Source organism: Ambystoma mexicanum, chromosome 2q (assembly GCF_040938575.1).
Source record: "Ambystoma mexicanum isolate Mex_15411 chromosome 2q, UKY_AmexF1_1, whole genome shotgun sequence".
Classification (NCBI taxonomy): Eukaryota; Metazoa; Chordata; class Amphibia; order Caudata; family Ambystomatidae; genus Ambystoma; species Ambystoma mexicanum.
Genome location: NC_090924.1, coordinates 298,598,182 through 298,621,931, shown reverse-complemented (window position 1 = coordinate 298,621,931; position 23,750 = coordinate 298,598,182). Strand labels below are relative to the sequence as shown.

At 44.9% G+C, this 23,750-nt stretch overlaps 1 protein-coding gene across 3 annotated transcripts in view; it reads right to left on the bottom strand.

The window, feature by feature from the left end:
• Positions 1-23,750, bottom strand: part of LMF1 (lipase maturation factor 1) — a 2,253,577-nt gene that overhangs the window by 1,656,745 nt on the left and 573,082 nt on the right. The window lies entirely within an intron of this gene.

The window sequence follows — 23,750 nt, the reverse complement described above, 5'->3', positions numbered from 1 at the left end:
TGCCGTAATTAGCACCAAGGTCTCTTTGCGGGTTGGGTTTTAACGCCTGCAAAAAGCAGGCGTTAAATTCCCCAACCCGCAAAGGGACCTCGTAGTACGGCGGTAAGGGTTAACGGTCACCATTACCATTAACGGTGACCGTTAACCCTTACCGCCGTCCGTGTAATGAGGCCCTAAAACTACAGAGCACAAACAGATTGTATCTGCATGTTACTGAACACAAAACACCAAATAAATAGAAAATGGACGGTCAACCTAACTCCAAGCCCTTGCCCTAACCCAACCCTTTGTTCTAATCCTAACCTTACCCTAACTGCAACTCTAACTGATCACACACTTAGAGTTGCAGTTAGGGTAAGATTAGTATTAGAGCAACCATACAGAGCAACAGAGATTTGAATGCCGGATCTGTGCTTAGAAACCGAACTCAGGGAAGGTATTAGGCACGCTATTAAAAAAACAAATAAATAACCCTTACCCTAATGCTTACTTCGCTATATCCACGATGTTTATCCGAACCCCTATCCTATGCCAACAGCACCCGCCCTCCCCAACTTCCCTATCCCTTTGTTTAACACTTACACAAAGCATTACTCTATTAGCCCTAGCCTTATCATAACCTCTACCCGAACACTTATCATTGCACTTAATCTACCCTAAAGACTAACCAAACCCCAACATCACCAGCCCTGCAGCAACCACCTTACCCTAATTCTAACCATAATGTTTACTCTAACCCTAACCACTATTCTTCCCCCAAACCAGGTCATCACTAAACCCTCCTTAACCCTAATACTTACCCTAACAGCAATACATTTTGGCTACTTTTCAGCTGCATTTTTGGACAACTTTTTGCATGGTGACTTTTTCAATACAGAGGTATTTTCACTGACTACATTTTTGTTGGCAACATTTTCACTGGATACCCACATCTATGGGAAAGTACACTACTGTCACTCACCATCTTTTCATTGACTTTTAGCAATGGGAAGAGGGGAACCTCAGCAGAGCTGTGGCTCGAGGGCAATTTTTGGACACTGCAGAGACTGAGACCCGACTTGCACCAGCGCACTTAAAGCCTTAGCGAACAGAGACAAAAAGGTTTGCTAGGGGTTCACCTGATCAGAAACGCACTGATTTGTTGGGACACTGGGAGAGAGTTCTGGGCTGGTCAGTTGCTCTGGCGGGCTGAGAGCAGAGTCATTTTTGGGAGAGCCCAACTGGCCCTTTGGATGCATTAGCCTTTGAGGTCATCTGTCAATTTTTCCACAGGTTAGCCCACTATGTGCATGTCCTGCTTTGTCTAACTGCTTACCTTGGACCTCGGTGTAAAGGCTCTCTTATTGTTGCAGTCTGTTGCTTGAAGGACAAAGACTGCGGGCAAATAGAAATGGTGAATTCCAAAGCATGTTCAGGACAACAAAACATCCCCCATGCCCAATAGGTGGCAAACATTGCCCCTGCAGCCACATATTACTGGACCTTACTCCCAGTTTCATGCTGGAAGCAGAAAGCGAGGGAATGCCGAATTCCCATGAGACGAATCTAATGTTTTAACGGTTAGAAAAATACAATATTCTAAAGGCAGCATCGATCTAAATATGAGTTTGTCAATCCAAAGCAGGCGTCTGTCAAAATCTGTGAGGCATTTACTAGGAATACAGAAGTGAGAGAGTGGCTAAATGCCTTCAATAAACTAGCCGAACTTCGACACCAATCAATTCCTCTATTCACAAACACCCGAAGGCCAAAATTCTCCTAAAAGTACTGCTAACTCGCCTCTTGATAGCACAGGTGCAGCCAGCCTCGGAAAGGCCTCTAGGGAAATAGGGCAATGACTGAACCAAAAACTCCAAATGCTAATGTGGGCCATTTTAAAACAAAATCAAAGTTGGCCACTATTTTGGCTAATGTGGGTCAGGTTGATATGTTACTTCACTGTGCGGCTAGTAGTTTTGACGTGTTACAGAATAAATATTCTTTAAAATGCACACTTTGCATCACATTTTATCAAAAAACTCCCCCTTGGGTACTACTCAAACAGTCTGTCAAAAATGGAATGAATTGCCATTTGCATCTGTGGGCCACTTTTTCATTGGTACACGAGACAATTGAATGCCCCAGTCCAACAATAGTCTGCAACCTGTGGCCCTGAGAGGGCCTCGGCAGCCTAGGCATCTCAAAGACCAGAAGGGTTGGGAATAAGTCAGTCAGCAGGCTGTTTGCTCATGAAGGTTATGTTTTGTGAGTGTCAGCCAAATGAACACAAATGTGCTTGACAGAACGTAGTGAGAGTGACACCAGAGCAGAACTGAGGCAGTGATAGCCACACAGAGCAGAACCAGGCCAGTAACCGCAACCTCATACACAATCTTTAGCAAAGAGAGACATGGGGCTGTGTGAGCAACATGGGACAGATTGGTGGCAGTGAGAGTCACATAGGGCAGCACTGGGGCAGTGAGACCCACGAGCTTTTAGGCACTTGAACTCCAACAGCAAGTGGGATGCTTGTCTGATGAAATAACTACTGGTCTACAGGAGTGTAGAGCTGATTGGTCAATAAATCTCCTTCTCTGCCCCACACTTCTACTAAACAAACAGTGGTCGCAATCCTTAAGGTGAATATCCTTCGTCTCTTTAAGGTACCATTGGCCCAGGGAGGCTTTGCCCTTCAGGAGGGCTGGGCTAGCACCAGACAGGCCAAACAACAATAGCACTGTGGCGCCAAAATAAAATAATGTCCAACTAAGCTTCTATAAAAGTAGGATAATTTAATTAAACTAAAACTAAAAATACACACAACTAATAAAAACACTGATGACCCGCCTCTTTAAGGGAAAACACAGAGAATGCAGACTTTGGAATAAAGGATCTTTTTGGATTGGAAGAGAGGAGTAACCAGGGAAACAGTTCAAGGTATTTTCTTAAAAAGGTAGAGTGGGGTCTTAAATGTCACATAGGCCCTTAAAAGTGGGCTTTGGGACAGAACGGATAGTACCTTTATTCTAGCTTGGCAGTCTTTTGGTGTCTGGGCACCTTTGGTGTGGAGCAGAGGTAGAGTCGGGAAGGGGCGTTGATGGGATCCGTATTCCTGTTAACTTACAAGCATTTGGCGGGTAACACCATTGATAAGAGTCAGTTCCCTCAGCTGCCATTCCCCTTGCCAATCAATAGGTGTCAATGGGGAGCACACCTGCAATAAAAAAACCTCCTCGTTTCACCCCACTTTTGACTTGAAAAAGTTAAGAGGTAAGGATCCAATGGCTCAGTGTGGTTCAGAAGTGGCAACAGATTGCGAGTTGAAGATGCTGGGAAACAGCAGGTAGTGTCAAGCCAGTGACATTGGAAGGCTCGGTGATCCCATGTGCAGAAAAGCAAAGACTTGCCTTTGGAGGCGAGCGGGCTCAGTACAACGTCGTAGTACTGCAGCTATGACAGCAAGGGGCCCGAAGTAGCTGGAAACCAGGCAGGTGGTGTTGGGTTGGGGACTTTAGAAGACTCAGCGTGTCTCAGATGTGGAGACAGTAGAGCTTCAGTATCAGTATTAATTGAAACTCAGAGATGTGTGAGGCGGTCGAACGCCATGGTCAAAAAAGTATTTTGATGGTTCCCTTTCAGCATGCTGGACGGTGTTGAAGGTGCCCAAACTTGTGTTGAAACATTTTGGAGATGCAGGGAGATGCCTTGGTCCTTTGGCTGCTGAGGGACTCTGTCCAGGGCCTCCAGGTGCAAGGTAAGGCATGTCTCCTACAATCTCCAGCCATGAAGGTCTTAGAGAGCACTTGCAGGGTTTTGTCAACTCCAGTCAACAGGTTCCGGGCTACCCGTGGTCTCAGCCCCAGTAGGCCTAGTCCAGCCAGCACATCCCTGCAAATGTTCCCAGGGATCGGCAAGGGTAAAGGCTTGCACTTTCCTTTGAGGTCTCTCTCTTCCCCTCTATCTAAGGCAGGAGCAGAATGTCCTCCCAAAAGAGTTCCAGATGTAATCCTTCTTCAGATGTCCAAAGATGATGCAACACGAGAAGGGGTGTCTCATCCCTTAAACAGGGAATCCTCTACAGCAGATTTGCCCCTTTCTGTTCTTCTGCAAGGGGGGCAATCCGAGTTTCCCCCCTTGCTGAGTTTCCTGGTTATTTCATATACAGGGTGCTTTTTCTGCAGGAAGTGGGAACTGGGTTAAAGGCAGTTTGGGAGCCATGCAACAATCCAAGATGGTGGGGCCATTCTGTGGACGGATGCTTCTTTCCTCGATACTCTTCCTCTGCCCTCCTCTCCTTTCTGCCTACATTAATGATTTTCAGTTAATTACCACACTGATGTGATTTTCCTTGGCCTGGCAGAGCCTGAAGCACTGGACCTCTCCCAGCCCCGTGGGGCCAGTTCCAGTCTTCCTGGAAGGTGACAACACTTTCCCAGGGAAGACAAAGGCTTCCCAGAGACCACTATGTCATAACCAGACATAGCTTAAATCTTAGATTTGCCTCTGCCACCTGTTCATTGAGCACACAATTATATGATTTCATTTAGGATCTGGTCTTCCCATGTTTAAAGGTGGATCCTGGCTGAAGGAGTTTTGTGCTCCATCATTCCGTTGGCAGGAATGTGCATGTCATTTTGTATTGCATGTGGCCAAACTACAAGGCAGCTTCTGAGAGGTGCCAGTAGACATGCATGTCAGAGTTAAATGCTTAGACATTGTTTTTCAGCATGGCACATTATGAAAGGGGGTCTGATTTTCAGACATCACTTTCAGAGACAGATCTACCTGCATCCTTTTTATTAATAAAATCAGAAAATCTCATGCTATTCCACCAATACAGATGGCATTCCAACAGAGCCGGTCTTTGCACAGAGTGGAAGATGCTGAGGAGGTTGAGTCATTGTTGTGATAACCATTTCAAGAAAACATGGAACACAAGCAGAATGCAGTCGGTTACCTTTTTTTTTGGGGTACTCGTGCCTTAGATGTACACAGTGTATGGCACCATGACCTTTCAACTGTACATAATCTTTGAGAGGAAGAGAAACCAAGGATCCTACTCCATACCATACTCCTTTCAGAAAGCTGTAATATAGTTGGTTAATTTGACAGCTGCACATGTGTAGCTTGCGAAAACGTAGGAGCATGGATAAAGGAATTTCTACTGGCCAGGACTGTACAGCAGAATTTAAAAGTACTATATTAAACTAGTGCCAAATACACATCAAAAGCATTCCTGTAACCGCTATCTGTTCGTGTTGTAGACTTTGAGAGGATTGACATGGAGGGACCAATGGAATGGTTCCAAAATGTAATTAAATATACGTTGGTCTTTCTCAAATACATGACCAGATATTCAGAAGTCTTTATTCTGAGGACGAATATTGTACAGAACATCTTAAAGATTTTAGTTCCTTATATTACTAACGCAGGTTTTCAAAGGGAAATATTGGCTGATCAAGGACATTTCTTTAATGTCAATAATCATGGAAGTGTTTGAGGACCTCCTCAAGATCAAAAATCTTCACACTTCCATATTTCACCCTCATACAAATGGGGTCGTTGAGAGTGTCAATAAAAGCTTCAAAGGACTACTGTGAAAAGGGGTATACAAAGATGGCCAAAACCGGTATATTTTTACCCTGAGTTTTGTTTGCATCTACAGGATTATCGACATTCAACATTATTGAATGGGAGAAGTCAGAGATGTGCCCGACATGTTAGGAGAAGATTGGGAGGAGCTTTGTTGACTTTGTGCAGGACACCCACGAGTGAACATGTGGTATTAGAATATTGGTTATTTAAAAAAAAACTGTTGATGGCATAAAAAATACTGTAACCAAACTGTTTTCAAAAGGAGCTTCAAGCTTTTTTAAATTATTTTAATAGACGAACATTACAGAAAACAAATACAGTTGCTTATGTGGATATCAACAAAGGATTGCCTAACATCAATCCATCGCATCAATAAGAGAATCACAATAGGTTCACATTTGGCCAAATACGAGATACAGAACAGAATTGCGTGGGCAACCTTGTGCATTATAAACCCTCCTCTCCAGGTATATTCACCTGTGCACTTTGGCACTCCAACGACTACTGTGTGGGCAGTCCACCGAGGCCCACATTGCTGCAGTGATCCTTTTCTCCAGTCCAGGTGTCACAGATAAAAACACCTTTTCATACTTAGTGAACCCATGCTCCCCCCATATTCCAAGCAGCAAAATGTTTGGATCCTCAATCACTTCAGAACCAAATGCCAATAAACATTTCCCACAAAAAGCTTGGATCAGCACACATTCCAATAGCGTATGGAAGAAGGTGCCACTGGGTCTTCCACAGCTTAGGCAATTATCATAATCAGTTGTATTCCATTCGACCAGTACAGTTCGGGAATAATATAGGTGTAGAATCGTATATTGTATAAGACAGAGTCCGGCTGCTACCCCCATTTCTCATGGAAACATTAGCGCTTCTATACATTCCCCGGCATTCTAGTCTCCCATTCTCTAAAGTATCCCATTTTGTATCTCAGAGGGGTTAGACCAGAGTCGACGTGCCCCTTCATCCAATATATGCATGTGCCTTGACCCACACCTGTCGGGTGTGTCGCATCATTGGAGGGAGGCTGTCTTTGCCCTGCAGCCCCCATAAAGTGCATGTGTGAATGGATTCCTTTTCAGTCTGTCTTTCTACTGTGATATGAGGTACCCTGGGGTCTCCATGCAGATTATCGTTCACTGTTCCCAGCTGTGCAGTGATTTCGCTGTAGGTTGGACAGACCTATCCCTCCCTCCTATACAGAGCATTGTAGAGTTTTCAGGGCGAAGCGTGGCTGTCTCCCCCCTCCCACAAAAACTCCTGACCTGAAGAGCAACCTCAATTCCAGGGAAAACTGCTTTGGGAACCAGAAGAGAAGCATTTTGTAGCAGATAAAGAAAGCATCAGCATTTTAAACAGAGCTGCATTACTCAAAAAAGTCAGCGGGAGGGATTGCCAGTGTGCCACGTCTTGAGCTAATTTATCTATCAGGAGCTGAAAGTTTAGCAGAAGAAAGTCTGAAAGACAAGGACCCACATGGATGACCAAATACCTGAAACCGATTGGAGAAAGTGTATAGGGGCAGTCCCATGGGAATGCCTCGACTCCCCCTTGTACCGAAACAAAAAGCAATTTCTACCAATTAACTTTAAGTCTGCTAAACAATGGGTACTCATTTAATATTCAAGTCACTGTATGGTGGGATTCTGAGGGATTTCCCATGTAAATCAAAAGGTATACCGCATATAGCGAAACCCAGTCTTCTCCACCTCAAGGCTATTTAAATCTCACCCAGCCTGGGTCCATCCTAAGTTTAATCGCTTTAATCGCCAGCAGTTGGCAAATCGGAACAATTAAGGTGAGCAGGGGTAACCCTGTCGCATCCCTCGATCCAGGGGGAACGTTCTTGAGGATATCCCATGGAGTCAGACCTCTGCCACATGAGAGGTATAGAGCAAGTGAATCCAATTAAATAAATTCTACCTGAACCCCATATGTCCCATAACCACCCACAGGGAATCCATCCCAATTTAAGGAATCGAAAGGCTTCTCAAAATCCATTAAGATACACAAGGGGATCTGGTAGCATGGGAGCTTGACTTATAGCCAAATGCACTCTTCAGACTTTCATGCGTGTGGCTCTGGTAGGCATGAACCCACATTGATCTGTATGGATCAACAAACCAATCGCCCCCTAATAAGCGATTAGCAAGAACTCTCACCAAGATCTTGGCTTACCCATTTATAAGGGAAATCGGTCCATAAGAGGTGCAACGTTTGTGAGGTCTACCCGATTTACGGGCAACCACAATGCACACTTTTAAAAGGTCTGGGGAAAGGCGACCCTCCGACCTACAGAGTGTAAAAAGGAGGTGTAAATGTCTGATAACAAAGTCCCCAAGCCTATTCCATACCTCTATTGGGAAGCCATTTGCTCCTGCAGTCTTCCCAGACTGTAGCTGAGAGATTGCCTTGGCTATTTCCTCCTCAGTGATGTCAGGTTCTAACCCCAGTGCCTGTTGCTCTGTGAGCCTAGGCAAGGCAATTGCTTCTAGAACGTTGGCCACCGCCAGCTGCGGACGCCTCCTGTGGGTTGCGATATAATGACTCATAGTATGCGGCAAATGCTTCGGCGATGTCTGCGTCCTCCGTCAAGATATCCCCATTTGCATCATGCAAGGCTCTCAAGTGCCCATTGCCCTTGTCTCTCTTTTCCAACCAAGCTAACAGCTTGCCAGCTTTAACTGTAGACTAATGAATTTGGGTGCGCATGGCCCAATGAGCCTGCTGAGCCTTATCTAAATCTACATTTCTAAGCTGTCAAAGTCTCTTGTGAAGTAGGGGACCCAGAGGCGAGAACGAATTTTCCTCTGCCACAATAGATGCCCATTCAGCTTCCCTTACAGCTAGTGTATTTCGTGATTGTTTTGCTGCCACTAACAAGATCGCCTCATCCCCTAAGGACCACCTTGAACCCTACCCACAAGGTAACCAGACTGTCGACTGACCCTTAGTTGACGGAAAAGAATTCTGTTGTTGCGATAGTCCGTCCATGAATTCGGGAAAGCCAAGATAATTAATATTCAGCTGCCACTTCGATGTGGGTTTTGTGTGCCCACTTTTAAGCTCAATAAGATGTGGCAAGTGATCCGAAATTCCCCTTTGATTCTTGGCTTCAAGGCATGAGGCCCCAGAAAAAAACAAGAACCCCTGCTCAGAGACATGTAACATTCTCCATGTATCCAGTAAACCTGTGGCTGTGGAAAAGGAGCATAGTTTGGTGGGCACTTATGGGTTCCTGTTAATGAGTTTGGTCCTGACTCAGATCCATAACATCACTAAAGTCCTCCCCTAAAGCCATGTGTCTGCTTGGCTATGTGTTATCAGCACCTGCAGGCCATTCAGCAATTCCAAGGTAAGGGAGGGTGCGTATACAGCTGCAATACCCCATGTGGCCCCCCACAACTCCCCCTTATCAAAATAAAGTGACTGAAGGGATTCGGGCATACCTCCAGAAGTTTTAAGGACATCCTCTTGTGAATTAGTATAAGGGTGCACCATGCTCCCCTGGAGAAACCAACATGACGGGACGTTGTATAATTAGTTCTCCAAAATAACTTACAGACTGTCTCCACAAGGTGTGTTTCTGTGAGCAGGGCAAAGTCTGGTGAATATCGATTAAGTAACTGCAAGACCAGCTTTATTATTGTGCTAGAACCCGGGCCATTCACATTCCAAGTCAGTAGGGAAACCGGCCCCCTCACGTGCCATCATCCCAGGGAGTTCGTATCAGCAAACACATATTAAGTACCCACCTGCCCTTCTCTGCCATCAGGGTTTTACAAAAGAAACCCTTGCACTCGCAATCCTCAAGTAGATAGCCTAAGCAATACAGATAAATATGTAAAACAGTCAAAAGAAACTTCTCCTTCATTGTACTCCCCCCTCCCCAACTTGAAGCACCTGTCGTCCTAATCCCGTGTGAACCATACCCCGAGAGAATAAAGTTAACCATATGCAGGGTGGCCTGAGTTTAGTTTATTCATTTATAATGCGCACCACACCCAGGGGTATCAGGGCGCAGCAGTTACAGATAATGCAAAGCTTGGTTAAGAGGTTCCAGAATTGGCAGTACAATCAAGGTGATGCAGATGAGGATCATAAGGAGAAAAAACGCAGTGGAATATACATTAACAACTAATTTACAATTTAGACAAATTACAGAGGGGTAGTTCATACAAATAAGATACAGGGTACTGGCAGATATACAGGAAGGGTTCAGTGGTAGAGTGTAATCCGGACTAGAGATATGTGTATGCAGACATTAGATGTCGGTCGATTTAAGCCAGTTGCTGTAGCTCAGTCTGAACTTAAGATAGGATTGATCGTCTCTAATGTGGTGTGGCAAGGAATTCCACAGTTGGGCAGCTTTGACGTGGAAGCTGTTTCCGCCAACCTTAGAAAACTTGAACCTGGGGATGGTGATGCAGTAGGTATTAACAAGTATTGTGGGTCTAGTGGAAGTTCTTCTTTGAAGTCTGTTCATGAAATAGCTAGGGGCCGCATTGTTCAATGCCTTGTGTGTTAGGGAGGCTATTTTTAATTGAATTCTGTTAAGGGTGGAGAGCCAGTTGTTTTGGCGCCTTATCACTGAAATATGTTATCTTTTGGGCATGTCAAGGGCCGTTCTTACGGCATTATTTTGAAGGATTTGAATCTTTTGGATGATAGATTTATTGGCCCCAATGTATAATGCATTGCAATAGTCGAGCCTAGATAGGATCAAGGCTCTTGCCAGGGTGATGCAATTGGATCACCCGAGAACAAGGGTTTGCCAGTTCTGATCAGTTTACATGTGTAGGCTGTGGCAGAAGCCATGAAGCTTACTTGTTTAGCTAGGGAGAGGGTGAAATTGAGGTAGAAACCAAGAGTTTTTACCTCCTTGGCCACCTTAATAAGGTTGCCATCAATGATGAAAGATAAGTAATCCTGTCCTAGTTTATTCAGGTTAGTCTGGGTACCCAGAACGTTAAGCTCTGTTTTGTCATAATTCAGGTATAGACCATGAGTAGCCATCCATGCCTGGATGATGAGATATACCCTATTCACTAAGGCCAAATCCTTCTCGTAATCCCTGGAAAGTGGGAGGAGAATCTCAGTATCATCTGCATAATTAGTGTAGGTGATACCGAGAAGGTCCATATCATTGATGAGGGGCTTGGTAAATATGTTGTATAAAGTGGGGGAGACAGATGACCCCTGAGGCACACCGCAAGTGATGGGAATGGGGTCTGCTGCTGCTGAGGGAGAGAAAACCCTCATGGTTCTGTCGCTTAAGAACGACTCAATACAAGTAATAGCATCTTTGGAGAAGTGGGCAGCGAAATCCAGGTGTCTGCATAAGACCTTGTGATCCACCAGGTTGAATGCAGCCGAGGGATCAAGAAGTAGGAGGAGGGCTGTTTTCTCCTTGTCTCTCAGCTCGTTGACTTGTGCCTTCAGGTCGATAAGGGCAGTCTCAGTTCCATGTTGGGGGCGGAAGCCTGATTGACATGCTCCTAGGAATTTATGATGTTCCAGATATTTTTGAATTTGGAGATATGCAACTTTATTGAGGATCTTAAGTAGAAAGGGTACAGTTGTAATGGGATAGGTGTGTGGGTATGAGTGGATCTAAAGATTGTTTCTTTAGTAGGGGGAGCACTCATGATTGTTTAAGATTGGATGGGACTTTGCCAGATGTGAATGAGGCATTAATGAGTTTGGCTATGAAGGGGGCAAGATCTCTTGGGCAGAGATCTCCCTGGCTGTTAGAAGTCTTGAGTGACAGAATTACTTTCTCTGCCTCAAGGATAGAGATTTTAGTGAAACTAAAATGGGGGTTAGGTTAGCCGGTGTTTCCTCCCAAGGGACATTCGGAGTAATGTGGTTAGGAGGATGGTTAAGGGATTGTTTTTTTTGGGATATTTTATTTTGACGGGTGGTCACTTTATTGGAGAGGGCCTGTTGTATGTCAGAGCACCACATTTTGTCTTTGGTACAGATATCGGGGGTGCTGATAGGGGATTCAAGTTCCTTGAGGATGGAGAACAATTCTTTAGTGCTAGAGTTAACGCTAGAGATACGTTTGTTGTAGGAGTTGCGTTTGGATAGGAAGATTTCCTTTTTGTAATGGGATGAGATTTCAGTGAGTTTAGTTTTGTTAGCTGTGGTTGGGAGTAGTCTCCAAGTAGTTTCACAGCTCCTTTTTAAGTTTCTACGGTCTTTGAGTTGAGGCGAGAACCATTTGTTCAGATGCGCTTTAGGCTTGCTAGGTCTGAGTTTGCTGGGAGCAATGGTATCAAGTGTAGTTAGCATAATTTTGTTACACTCCTTGACAAGTGTGCCTGGGTCAAGGTAGTCTGTGAGCAGGTTGAGGGTCAGGAGGATCACTGGGATCACTTTATCCCTTGTTATATTTCTTTTATTTCTTGTTAGACAGGGTGGGGCAGTAGGAGTGGTTAGCGTGAGAGGTCTGGTGGTAAGAAGTGAAAAGGACACGAGAAACTCGTCTGTCCAAGGATAAGAGGTGATGGAGGTGATAGTGGCTGTACAATTGTGTTCCGCCACCCAGTCGAGGGTTCTCCCTTTAGGGTGGGTGGGTTCAGTGATTTTTTGGGTAGGCTTAATTCGGATAGAGTATTAGAAATGGCAATGGCATGCTTGTCTGAGGGTTCATTGAAACCCAAGTTGAAGTCTCCCAAGACAAATACTTGAGATGTGGTTTTAAGGTTATTGGACAGAAGAGCGTGAATGTCCTCCTCAAATGTTCCAATAGGGCCAGGGGGCCTATAGATAAGGTGAATGGTTAATGTCTGGTAATTAACTAGAGGGAGTTTTGCTGTGAGGATTTCACGAGAAGGGGTGTTTTAGGCGGGAGCTAGTCTCAGAGAGGCTAAATTTAGAGATGATGGTGATTCCTCCACCTCGTGCTTTGTCTCTATCTTGTCTGATTATGGTATAACCATCTGGGACAGCTAAGGAGAGCAGAGGTCCTGCTGCTTCATGCAGCCAGGACTCAGTAATGGCTAAGACATGAAGGTTGTTAGCTAATGTCTGTGGCATGTGCCACCAAGGATCTTGCATTTATTAATGCTGCTTTAAGTGGACAGACGGGTGTTGTAGTGGTAGAGGGTAAGGGCGATGGGCTTAATTTGTTGGATTTGTTCAAGGTGTGTTTTTTGGAAGTGGCCTGATAGACATCGTTGATAAAGTTTGGCGTACCATTTATAGTTTTCTGGACAGTGTGGAGGTTGGTTTTGATGTTAGCTGAAAGTAGGGATCTAGCGAGTGGTTCATAGAGTTTACTGAGACGTGATCGTAGTCTAATGTTTCTGGCCTCTAGAATGCAAGGAGTGCTGGGAACAAGGCTGGGTCCGAGGTAGCCTGGATGTACAGTGAGGTGAGAGCTGTTAAATGTCATATAAGCCATGGTCAGTGGGTCTTGTATTCTCAAAGAGATGAAGCTCCCTAACAAGTTCAGCAAGAATAGTAAACTAGTCAGGCTGATATTAATGGTAAGTGTGTGCATGTTGAGCCAGGACCTAACAGGCATACGTATATATGTGGAATGTAGGCAAGTTCAGCATACACTAGAGTAGTGGGTCAAGGGCACGCTTGCGTCCATGTAACTGGTCGCAGTGTGATAGTACAGGTAGCTCCGTTATGCTTAGTTGACAATGGGGGTGTCTTTTTATAAGGGCATGCTGCTGTAAGTTGGTGTTCTGGCTACAGGCTGGTGAGGTAGATAGTCATGCTAATTGGCAGAGGGCAGCTAGCGTTGAAGACAGTATGGTTTATTACAGGCAACAGGTATCCCAATGGTATTAGAGCAGTGATAACCTATATTACTTGTACAGTTGCCTACGTGCACAATCAGCATGTAGGGACATGTGCTAAGATGGGGACACAATCAGAGTGTCAGGTAGGCTATTTCGATTATGCTCTGACTGAATACGTAAGGTTAATCGAATACATGAATAGCTATGCAGAAAGGAACATTCTAGTACAGTGCTGCATTAAAAAGCGTAGTAAGGCAGGCAGTATATGGCAATTGGGCAATGGTTAATTGCATATTCTAGTCGGAGTAGTTAGAATATAGTGCTTGTCGTGGAATATACATTGTAGGGGTACTCTCTAGGCATACGTAAGGCAATACAGGCACTTCTGGAATATTTCAGAGAAAATTAGCTGATTAGCAAACTCACAATGTACTTGCAATGTGGTAGAGCGGCGTATGTGCACTCTGCGCGAAAGGAGTGCCGTGCAAAATAATGGAAGGTGTTGCAGGTAGTGAAGTTGTAACAAGGCAGCTATCATCAAAACAATATGCGCAGTGGGAATGAAAACATTACAGTCTGGCACTCGAGCGGCACTGAGGTAGTTCCAGTTGTGGGAGTATGATGGTGCTGTATAGTCAGATGATTATTCGAGGGTACAGATCAGCTTCATAATGATATATCCGAGAGGCGGGCACCTTGGGGGACAATCAAGCACTTTAAGGGGAGGGATTGGACTCACTGTGCTTCAGTTGATACTGTGTGATCTGCGTTTTGTGGGCTGACACTGTATATCACGGCTGCGGATGCCAGCGCAACCATGAGGGACAAGCTGAGCGGCAGAGAAGGGATAATAATCATGTGGGTGGCGAGATGGGCAGCCTTACGTTGCCTGGCACCGGTTGCGCTCGGTCAGCTCAGTCAGGAGCCTTAGTGTGTGCTGGCTTCACCTGCCGGCGCCCTCCGATAGGTTGCTAAAAACGAAGGCTGGCCAATGGGCTACTCCATCAGAGTAGCAAGGAAGATGGTAAAGGGAATCCGGCGTCGGCCATCTTGGAATGGTCGTCTCGTCGTGTGGATCTGTGCAAAAAGTACAGGTTCACGTTGCTGTGTGTGTGAGATTGGGCCGGTGATCACACGGATTGCCTTGAGAGTGGTATTCAGGGTAACCACTTCAATATGTGGGCAAAGGTATTGCAGTAGGCGAGTTAAAGGCGCAGGTTGCAACAGCCACAAGGCTTACCTTCGACCTGGTGGGCAGATGGAGGGATAAATACTACTTGGAATGCAGCGCAGCGATGAGAGAGGAGCTCCTACTCCGGCTCTCCGACGGTGACTCTTAAAGACAGCCAGTGCGAGACTCGAATCCCCAGCCACATGCCCGCAGTTAAGTAGTGACCTCAGGCACTAGAATCATCTATAGGAGAACCGGCAGCAATCCTGACATTAATGACAACCGAAGTAAACGAAACAGGCCCATCTTCATTCATCGCCCACCGCTGCCTCCTGAATATCAGTGCATCCTTCAGGTGGTTCAGAGACCTGCGAGTCAATCAGTGCTGGGGATGACGCCTGACTACGTTCCAGTTTCAATTGCTCTTTGTGCCGCCTACACACTTGCGCGAACAAGATTTGTGTTTCCAGCCAGTTCCATGCTTCTCTAGGAGTATAAAAGAGATGGACAGTCCCCTGTGGTACAGCTTCAGCTGTGCGGGGAAGAAGAGGGCATATTTATTGCCAAAGATGTCAACTTCTTCACAGAGTCAAAGGATTGATGTGCCTGCTGTATTTCCCTGGTGTAGTTTGGAAAAACACCTATACGGGCTCCATTGTAGGTGACTGGGCCTTTGGCCCTCACCATCTGCAGCAGCACACCCCGGTCCCTGTAATTTAGGAGTTGGCCAATTACTGTGTGCGTGGGGCATTCCGGCGACGGGTCGGCCTGTCGGTACCATCTGGCTCTTTCAATGGAGAAAAAATTAGAATGTTTCTTCGGTGCCATCAAGTCTGTTAACCATTGTTCCAGAAAGAGCTCCATGCTGGGCCCCTCTGGCAGTCCAGGAATATGTAGATTACTGACCTGTGACCTTCCTTCACCATCTTCCGCTCTGCTTTCCAGGAAGTTAAAGTTACGTTTTTGTGAGGCTGATGCTGATTGCATCTCCATTCGCTTCAGCGCGTCCTCCGTATCTGAGATTCGTTGCTCCACTTCTCCCACCCAACATACGGAAGTTGTGGCATGAAAAATGACACTTCAGATGAGAGTCCATCAATTCTTTCCTCTATGGAGGATCTTGACTCCCCAATGGCGCCATTATGTCCGTAAGTGATTTTTGGGGGTCTTGCCCCTCCACCACAGTCCTAGCCATCACAGGAGCATTTTTTAGGGCAGTGTAAGGAAGGCATGGTATCAAACAGTAAGACAGACACAAGTGACCACAGTTAAAGGGTGTTTATTGAACTTCAACTGGGTTTGAAAAATGCCAATCTAATCCTAAGTCTAAAGATGGGAGCAAGTTACTACCATCAAATAATAATATTGCAGTCCAAGTGGTGTCTTGTCAAAATAAAAGGGCTTATGCTACTAAACCTATTGCCAAACCTTACTTCTAAATACAAATGGTGTGGGATCAATGTCATACAAAAGAAAAGTGCTCAAGAAATGATATGTCAGGATAGGTAAGCCATTAGCTTCCCTTCCCCACGTTTTCAGCATGGGACAAGGCGGCACACTTAAGCTTAGCACATACTCTGGCTGTTCTAGCACGAGGATGCAGTTCTCAATCTCAGAATCAGGGCCTTCTGTGCCAAAGCCTCTTTGCCATTCAAAGTCTTTTACTTCAGAGGGCCTGATGTAACAGACAAACATTCAAAGTTCCTTTCTCCTCAGGATTCTCATTTGCAGAATTTCTCTGGTGATTCACTTTTCCCCTTCGGTCCTGCCGGGCTCAAACCCACTTTAACACAAAACGTTCAATTAGTCTCCCACGGCTGGGCTCAGACCAATTTATCTTGTTTTTCCAAACTTTCTTTACTGTATCAAAATCGAAGACGTTCGACTGTGCGCAGGATGTTGCTTGACCTGTCGCAGGACCACTTCGATTTACAATTACTTTATAATTCTTTGCATTTCACTTTTGACAATTCTCAGCTGGATTCCTTAGAGACCTTCGATTGAGAACACACGTGGTACCGGACCACTCTGTGAAAAGTATTGTATCTTTTCCTCTCAATGTTCAAACACTCATTAGCAGTTCAATTTTACTTGCGTCTTTTATCACATGCTTTTTAACAATGTTCATTCCAGCACTCGCCATAAAATGTTGCTGCATGCAACCTTGACTTCAACACAGACCGGTCTTGTATCGGTCTCCCCAACTCACCAGCTGTGTTGATTTCACTGCTGCTTCTTTGTTCTTGCAGCCAAGGACGGTATCACAGCGGCTGCTTCTCCCTGCCTTGATTAATGATGCGGGAGGGCCCCATGTATCTCTGAGACACCATTCAGGATTCTTCACCCTGATTTCCTGGTCTTACGCTTTCCAATTTCGAGGGGTCTTGAAAGTGACAGTACCTTGTTGGAAAGGTCAAGGGAAGTTCCTTCCTTACGATCCCCTCCTGTTTTGCCGTCTTTCCTCTCTCGTTCAACTGCCACCTCGAAACTGCTGTTTCCTTGTGTGCTTTGCCACGCTCAGAGTGTGCTCTCATGCTCTGGCTTTCATCTGTGTGGGGAAGTTAAATTGCACCTGAAGAGGCTTTAAAGTGGTTATCGCTGTAAACAAGGAACCAAACCAACCAAAGGAACAAGAAAAATACTCCACTTGGGACTTTAGATTCCATTTCACGAGTCGATTCAGTCTCTCCCCCCCTCTGGCACAGTGATGCACTACTTATGGACAGTGTAGTTACTGAAAAATCAAAATCCCCTATTAATACTGTGATAGACATGCAGTCATTAACCTCACCTATTCTGGACAAATCTTTTATTTGGATGTGTCACAAATGTAGTAATTGTGATAACTTGTCCATACATGACGAGGTATTAACTGGCTCAGAAGTCCCACTACAACAGACACGTGTGGTATTAAAATCACCAGCACAGACCCGACAAGGAGTGACAACTCCGACCCTTTCTCCTGATGAAGAGAGAAGTCAGACCAGTATTCATAATTCTGATACTTTGGGCCCGTCCTCAATTTCAGCCTTACAACTAGTACTACAGTCCATGGTACGGCTGTATGTAAATGCTAAGGAAGCAGTGCAGCAAAATAGTGCTCTGTTGACTTAATTGCTAAAAAGGAAAATGCAAATCAACTTAGCATTAAGAATGGATTTGGGAGGGGACCCCTTTCCATGCACAATTTGGAACACTTTGATCAAGAGGTCCGTCTTGACCGGGTTGAACTTGAAAGTTCCTTCAATGGGCGATGCCAGTCATTAGAAACTGTGGATCGATTAAGTGTTAGACCTGTTCTTTTTGCTTCCCCTGGAACTCAGGCCCATTATCGATGAAGCAATGCAACCGGAAGGTATTGTATTGTATTGTTTGCAGAGAGATTTTGTAGGTTGGATCTATGAGCTGTGGACACAACCCCAGCGAAAAGGGAAAAAGGAAGAAGCAGGCAGGAAAAAAGAAAATTAAAAATCTTCCTCATCTGAACAAGATACTGATCTTCAAGTAAATTCCTGTGTTCCTAACATTCTACTAACAAGGTAGTCGATCTAAATGTGCCTCCCACGCCTTTACCTCAACCCACGACCCAGGACTCGAGCCTACTTTCCACAAAAATATGAAAAAGAGGAAGAGTTGTAAAAATACGAGCCAGAAAAGAATTACAAAACGTTTCTTGCAGGATAAACAAATCAAGGGGTCTGATGTGGCTTCTTCAACAGAACCCTCCGGTAGTCAAGTTGGGATTGAGTCATTGGAACCTTCCTCTCGTGTCTCGACCAGTCTATTGGTAACACTGAAATCGTTGGAAGCATAGGGAATGTCTACGGAATGTGTACAATTGAACTCAGTTCTAAAGATCACTTCGCCTGCTAACTTAGGCAGTATTCCAGGTCCTGATGGGGGAGGTTCCAGTGGGACATTTCAAGGCAAAGTCATTGGTTTTGATAATATTCAACATATAAATGACTGGTTAATATTGAACAGTTCCAGCATACTTCACAGTTTGACATCTATTCCCGCACAGAGGCTTATGGGTCGATAAATTGGAAGGAGGCGATGAAAGAGCTGTGGTTCATTTTCTTTCTCCCATTGTGGCGGGACCTGTATGGGAACAACTGGACCATTTTAGAATGAAGGGCATCGACATGCATAATCTATTGAACCATGATTTACAGGATAGATTTGTTAAGTCCACAGTGGATGAGACAACATGTCAAATACCTGATCACTGGGATGTTGTTTTCCATACACCTGGTTGCGGCAATGCCTATGCACCATTGGTAGCAGTGCTGGTTCGCTGTGCGGCCAGGTTGCTCAGAGGATAGGATAGTTAGAGAACCCAGCCCCTTTTCACCCCGAGAATAGAGAACTTGGAAAAAAAGGGTAGAGACTTGTTCCTCCACTCCCCAAGCTCACCTTCCTGTATTAGCGTGGCGCAAAGGCAGTGGAACACTGGGCCGGGAGGTGGATGGAACAGCAACTGAAGCAGCAGCGACACCCAAGAAAGCCAACTTTGGGAGCAAGGTAGTACATAAAATGATAAACTGAAGGAACAGGGACGAGGAAGAGGAGGATGTACCCAACCCAATGGCAGGAGGTGGAATATAGCAGGAAGGCAAGGAGGGAACAGCAAGTCAAAACAGTGAGCAGGGACCAGACAGAGTACAACAGTAACAGAGGTGAGGGACTGACCGAAGGTTAACAAGCAGAGAGAGTGCAGATCGAAGAACCAACAATGGAGCATTAAGACACACAAGGGGCGGCAGCGTCTTCTACTTACAGAAGCATGTAGTGGCCATTAAATTGGCCGCTGCCATGGTCCATGAAGTCTCTGATGCTTTGTTCAACCTTGCAGAACCCTGTTAGCACAGCAAATCGCTGTGATGTTGGTACACCATGCAGGCTCTCCAGGAAGGGACTGATGACATCCGCTCTGACACCCATAGGCCCCGGGAAACATGGAAGTGCCTGGCGACACCCACGGGTACAAGCACCAGCCTACCTGAGGTAAGTGGTGAGCGGCGGTGGTGTGTAACACAAAAGGACTTCAAGATTTCCTTTCCATCCCTCACCATTAAATGTGACTTAAAGTCTAACGGACCAAGAGTGGTTGGAGGTAGTGGAAACGACAGACAAGCGACTAAAGATAATGTGGAAGACTGGTCCTGGCTAGTGTGAGAAACCTGAGGGCATCCTACCATCTACTCCCACTGGATCTTCCTATCAGGTGGTCAGGGAAAGGCCATCGCTCTTGGATCCTGACCCTGGTAGTGGATATGCGAGGGAGTATCATCTGGGTGGAGGGACCTTGGGAAGAGAGGAGAGGATGTCTTTGGGTGAGGCATGGTTTCCAACTTTCCCTTGTCAGAGTGAACCCTCCCCTCCCCCTGCCTTCGTAGGTTATTGTCAGTCTTTGCCTCTTTCACACACACAAACTGACCCACAATCATATCCCTTTAAGACTGGGACGAGGAGGAGGCAACTGGGAGTGATGCACATTTCCATTAATTCACACCATTTTGGTGATGAGGAAAAGGACTATGGAGGAATACTATTAAAATGGCTAGGCATGTCCCACTGATAGAGTTAACTATGGTCAGCCAAAGGACTTGCACCAGCAACCAACTGATAGGGTACAGGTGCATAAAAGGAAAGACCGGCAAGAGAGGAGGAACCCGGGTGGTGTGAAGGATGCAGTGTCTCGACATGGAGCAGGATGGAGAGGGGGCAGTGAAAAGGATGCTGTGTGTTGCAGAGAAGGGAGAGAAATGCTGGGGCCCGAACGGGCCACGAGAGGGTTGATGCACCTGCAACCCTCTGTGCTGTGTGTCCACAGCCAGAGCTGTGGGACACAGAAGACTCCAGGCAGCCGCATAAGGAACAATCTATGCAAACTATAAGCAAGAAGGGTTACAAAGTTGAACTGGAATTATTGCTGAACGCTGAGAGATTTGAACTGACTTTGGTTTTGAAGCTGGAACAGCTACCTTCTTGGAAGAGGGAACCACAAGACTTTGTGAACTGTGTTGAACCTGGGGAAGGGAATCCCAAGGTCTGTTGGAACTGTGTTCAACTTGGGGAAGGGAAAACCTGAGCTCTGTTGAAACATGTTTTGAACTTGGGGAAGGGGAAGCTGAAAAGCATGCCAGGAGCTGGAAGAAGCTCAGAACCTTCTGTTGGAACCTGGGTTTTCTTTTGTTGCTGACATCCCTACATATTTTATATCTTCAGTTGTGAGGGAAAGTATAGGATTTGGACACAGACAGACTTTTGAGTTGAACTTATTGACACTAGTAAATCTGGCATTAATACCAACAAAGCACACCAAAGTAGAGGTTTTTTAGAACAGATATGATGCTACAGAAAAGGAACTACAAGAACAATCAAACAAGTCAAATTCCAGGTCCCCGTGATCCAAAGTACCACTGCATGGAGCACAACACCAGCGGCAGGAGGACGTACGGACAAAGACATGGGGAAGACAAGCAGGCTAACGAGATCAAGTGTCAGGAAAAAGACAGGGAAGTTAAGGGCACAAATCTTGTGATTAACCTATCCAGCAGACAAATGACAGATCATGAATTAACTTTACTGAATAAATGTCTGTCTTTCGCTCCAACCATAGATGCAGATATTACAGACAATATTCTTCGCTACCCAAGTCAAGACATATTCACCGTCACCCAGACAAGAACCTCTGAGTCAATTAACCATGAGAGATGTAGAGAACATACATTGTCTCATGTCCATAGAATCAGAACCAGAATATAAGGAACATGGTATTTACCATGAATTAGGGGTGCTAACTTCAAACTTACAATTAAAGGATTTAAAACTGTAATCCAAATTCACCCATCAGTTGGCAAATGAACATTTTATAGACACCTTCCATCAGGCAGTGACTAAGGACATTCACCAATATTTGGACAAAAAGGGGCACGTGAAACCTATAACTAGGTCCAATTTGAGTAGGAATGAAGCATCTGCATTGGATATTCTTGCCAAAGACACTAATTTTGTCATTAAATAAGCTGACAAGAGAGGAACATTGTTATAATGTACACCACATACTATTTGCTAATGGCCAATTTACATTTAGAGACACCAAGATGATATAAGAATTTACCCAGCAACAACGAAGGAAATTGTCATAGAATTACAATTTATATTAAACTGGTGGAATGCTTCAGGCCTTCTTACGAATGAGGAAAAGCTTTTTTTGAATAATGCTCAGCCCACGGTTCCTACTATGTATTTTCTACTGAAGATTCATAAACCGTATGAGAGACTGCCGCAAGTCTGTCCGATAATGAGTGGGATAGGCTGGGCTTCTGAAGGCCTATCCCAATACATTGATAATGCAATCAAGAGGAATTTAGAAACTCTCCCATCCTACATCAGAGACAGCACCCAAATACTACACATCTTTGGGGAAACACCATGGCGGGATGAATATTTGCTTGGCACCATGGATGTGTCGGCTCTATACACATCATTTGAATATGAGCTAGCCATACAGGCCATTGACTATAACTATCAGGATTTTGTGGCTTCTCATACAAAATGTTGAAGGAATGTTTTAACTTTACTCTAGCTAACAATATCTTTCTCTTTAATGAATCATACTATGTTCAGACTAAGGGAGTAGCAATGGGGGCAAAATATGCACCCTCATTGGCCAATTTGTTTATGGCTCAGTATGAGCAGACACATGCTTTGCAAGGTAATGATTTTGTTAAAAACGTTATTCTGTGGAAACAATATATTGACAACATTCTTGTGGTATGTCATGGCACACAACACAACTTTGACAGTTAATTACACTATTTGAATGATAACACCTTTGGTGTAGTGACAGGCCATTGCAGTAATACCAATGTTAACTTCCTTGATCTACACATATATATATACATATATATATAGGTCTAATACATACGACATACAGAAAGCCAACAGAGGTCAACTCCACACTTCATGCAGATAATTACCATAGGAAATCTACAGTGGCCAATATACTATCTGGTGAATTCTATAGGACACAACACAACTGCAGTCAAAAGGAACCATATGAAAAAGAATGCCAACTCCTCATAGCGAGATTTAGGGAATGGAGTTATACATCTACGGCCCTTAAAGCATCACTTAACAAGACTTGTAACTCAGATAGAACTCCATGCTTAAAATGAAACCAGCTAAAGACAAAACATCTAACAAGACAGACATCATTACACAATATTCTAAGGATGCACATGATCTTTACCAATTGGTGCATAGGCAATGGCATATACTATGCCTTAATCCAGATCTGAAAGAACACATCACACACAAACCAAGATTTGTGTACATATGAGCCCCAATGATCAAGAACATATTGTGCCCATCAAGTGGCAGTGACTGGCTGAGGACTCGGTCAGGCTTCCACAAATTTGGTACCCGCAGCATGTGCCGATATGCGCATGCTGATTGCAAGATACACAAACACTCAGATAGTTGTACAATTGTTATCAGAGATTTTATTAACTGCAGAGCAACCTATGTTTGTCCGATTATTTGTGCATGTGGCAAACTATATATAGACAGGACCAAATGATACGACGATATCCGCATCCGACCCAACGCCATGCAGAGCTCCTGCAATCCACTCGAGGCAGTCACCAATGGCCTACATCAAGGTAACATGTAATTTTCACCCGGAGAGCCATACCCCACATATCAGTATCATATTTACCATCCATCTCATTCCAGTAGAAGCTCGCGCCTACTATCACGGCTCCGCTGCCCAGTAACCCTGCTCCTATTGCACACCGTCACAATCACATTGGCGCAAGATTGCCTCCACCACCCTACCCCGTGAACAAAAAACCTAGCAAAATCCACCTGCCAATGGGTAAAAAGGAAACCCGTGTTACATATTATGCACGCTCGCCCCATAGCAATGTCCAATACACCAATGTACATGATAACTATGCTGCCACCAGGGTCTCACCCCTGCCCCAGGATACTATGCCTAACACTATCATGAATGATGCCTGTATTCTTGAAAGCAAATTGCATGAATCTAATGCTATCTCTGATAATGTACTACCACCTATTAATGCCAATACCGCCTGTATGGACCCACCCACGTCCCAAGTAGCTCTGCCTAATACTATCTTGAATGATGTCTGTACTGTTGCTTGCAAACTGCATGAATCTAATGCCATCTCTGATAATGTACTACCACCTATTAATGCCAATGA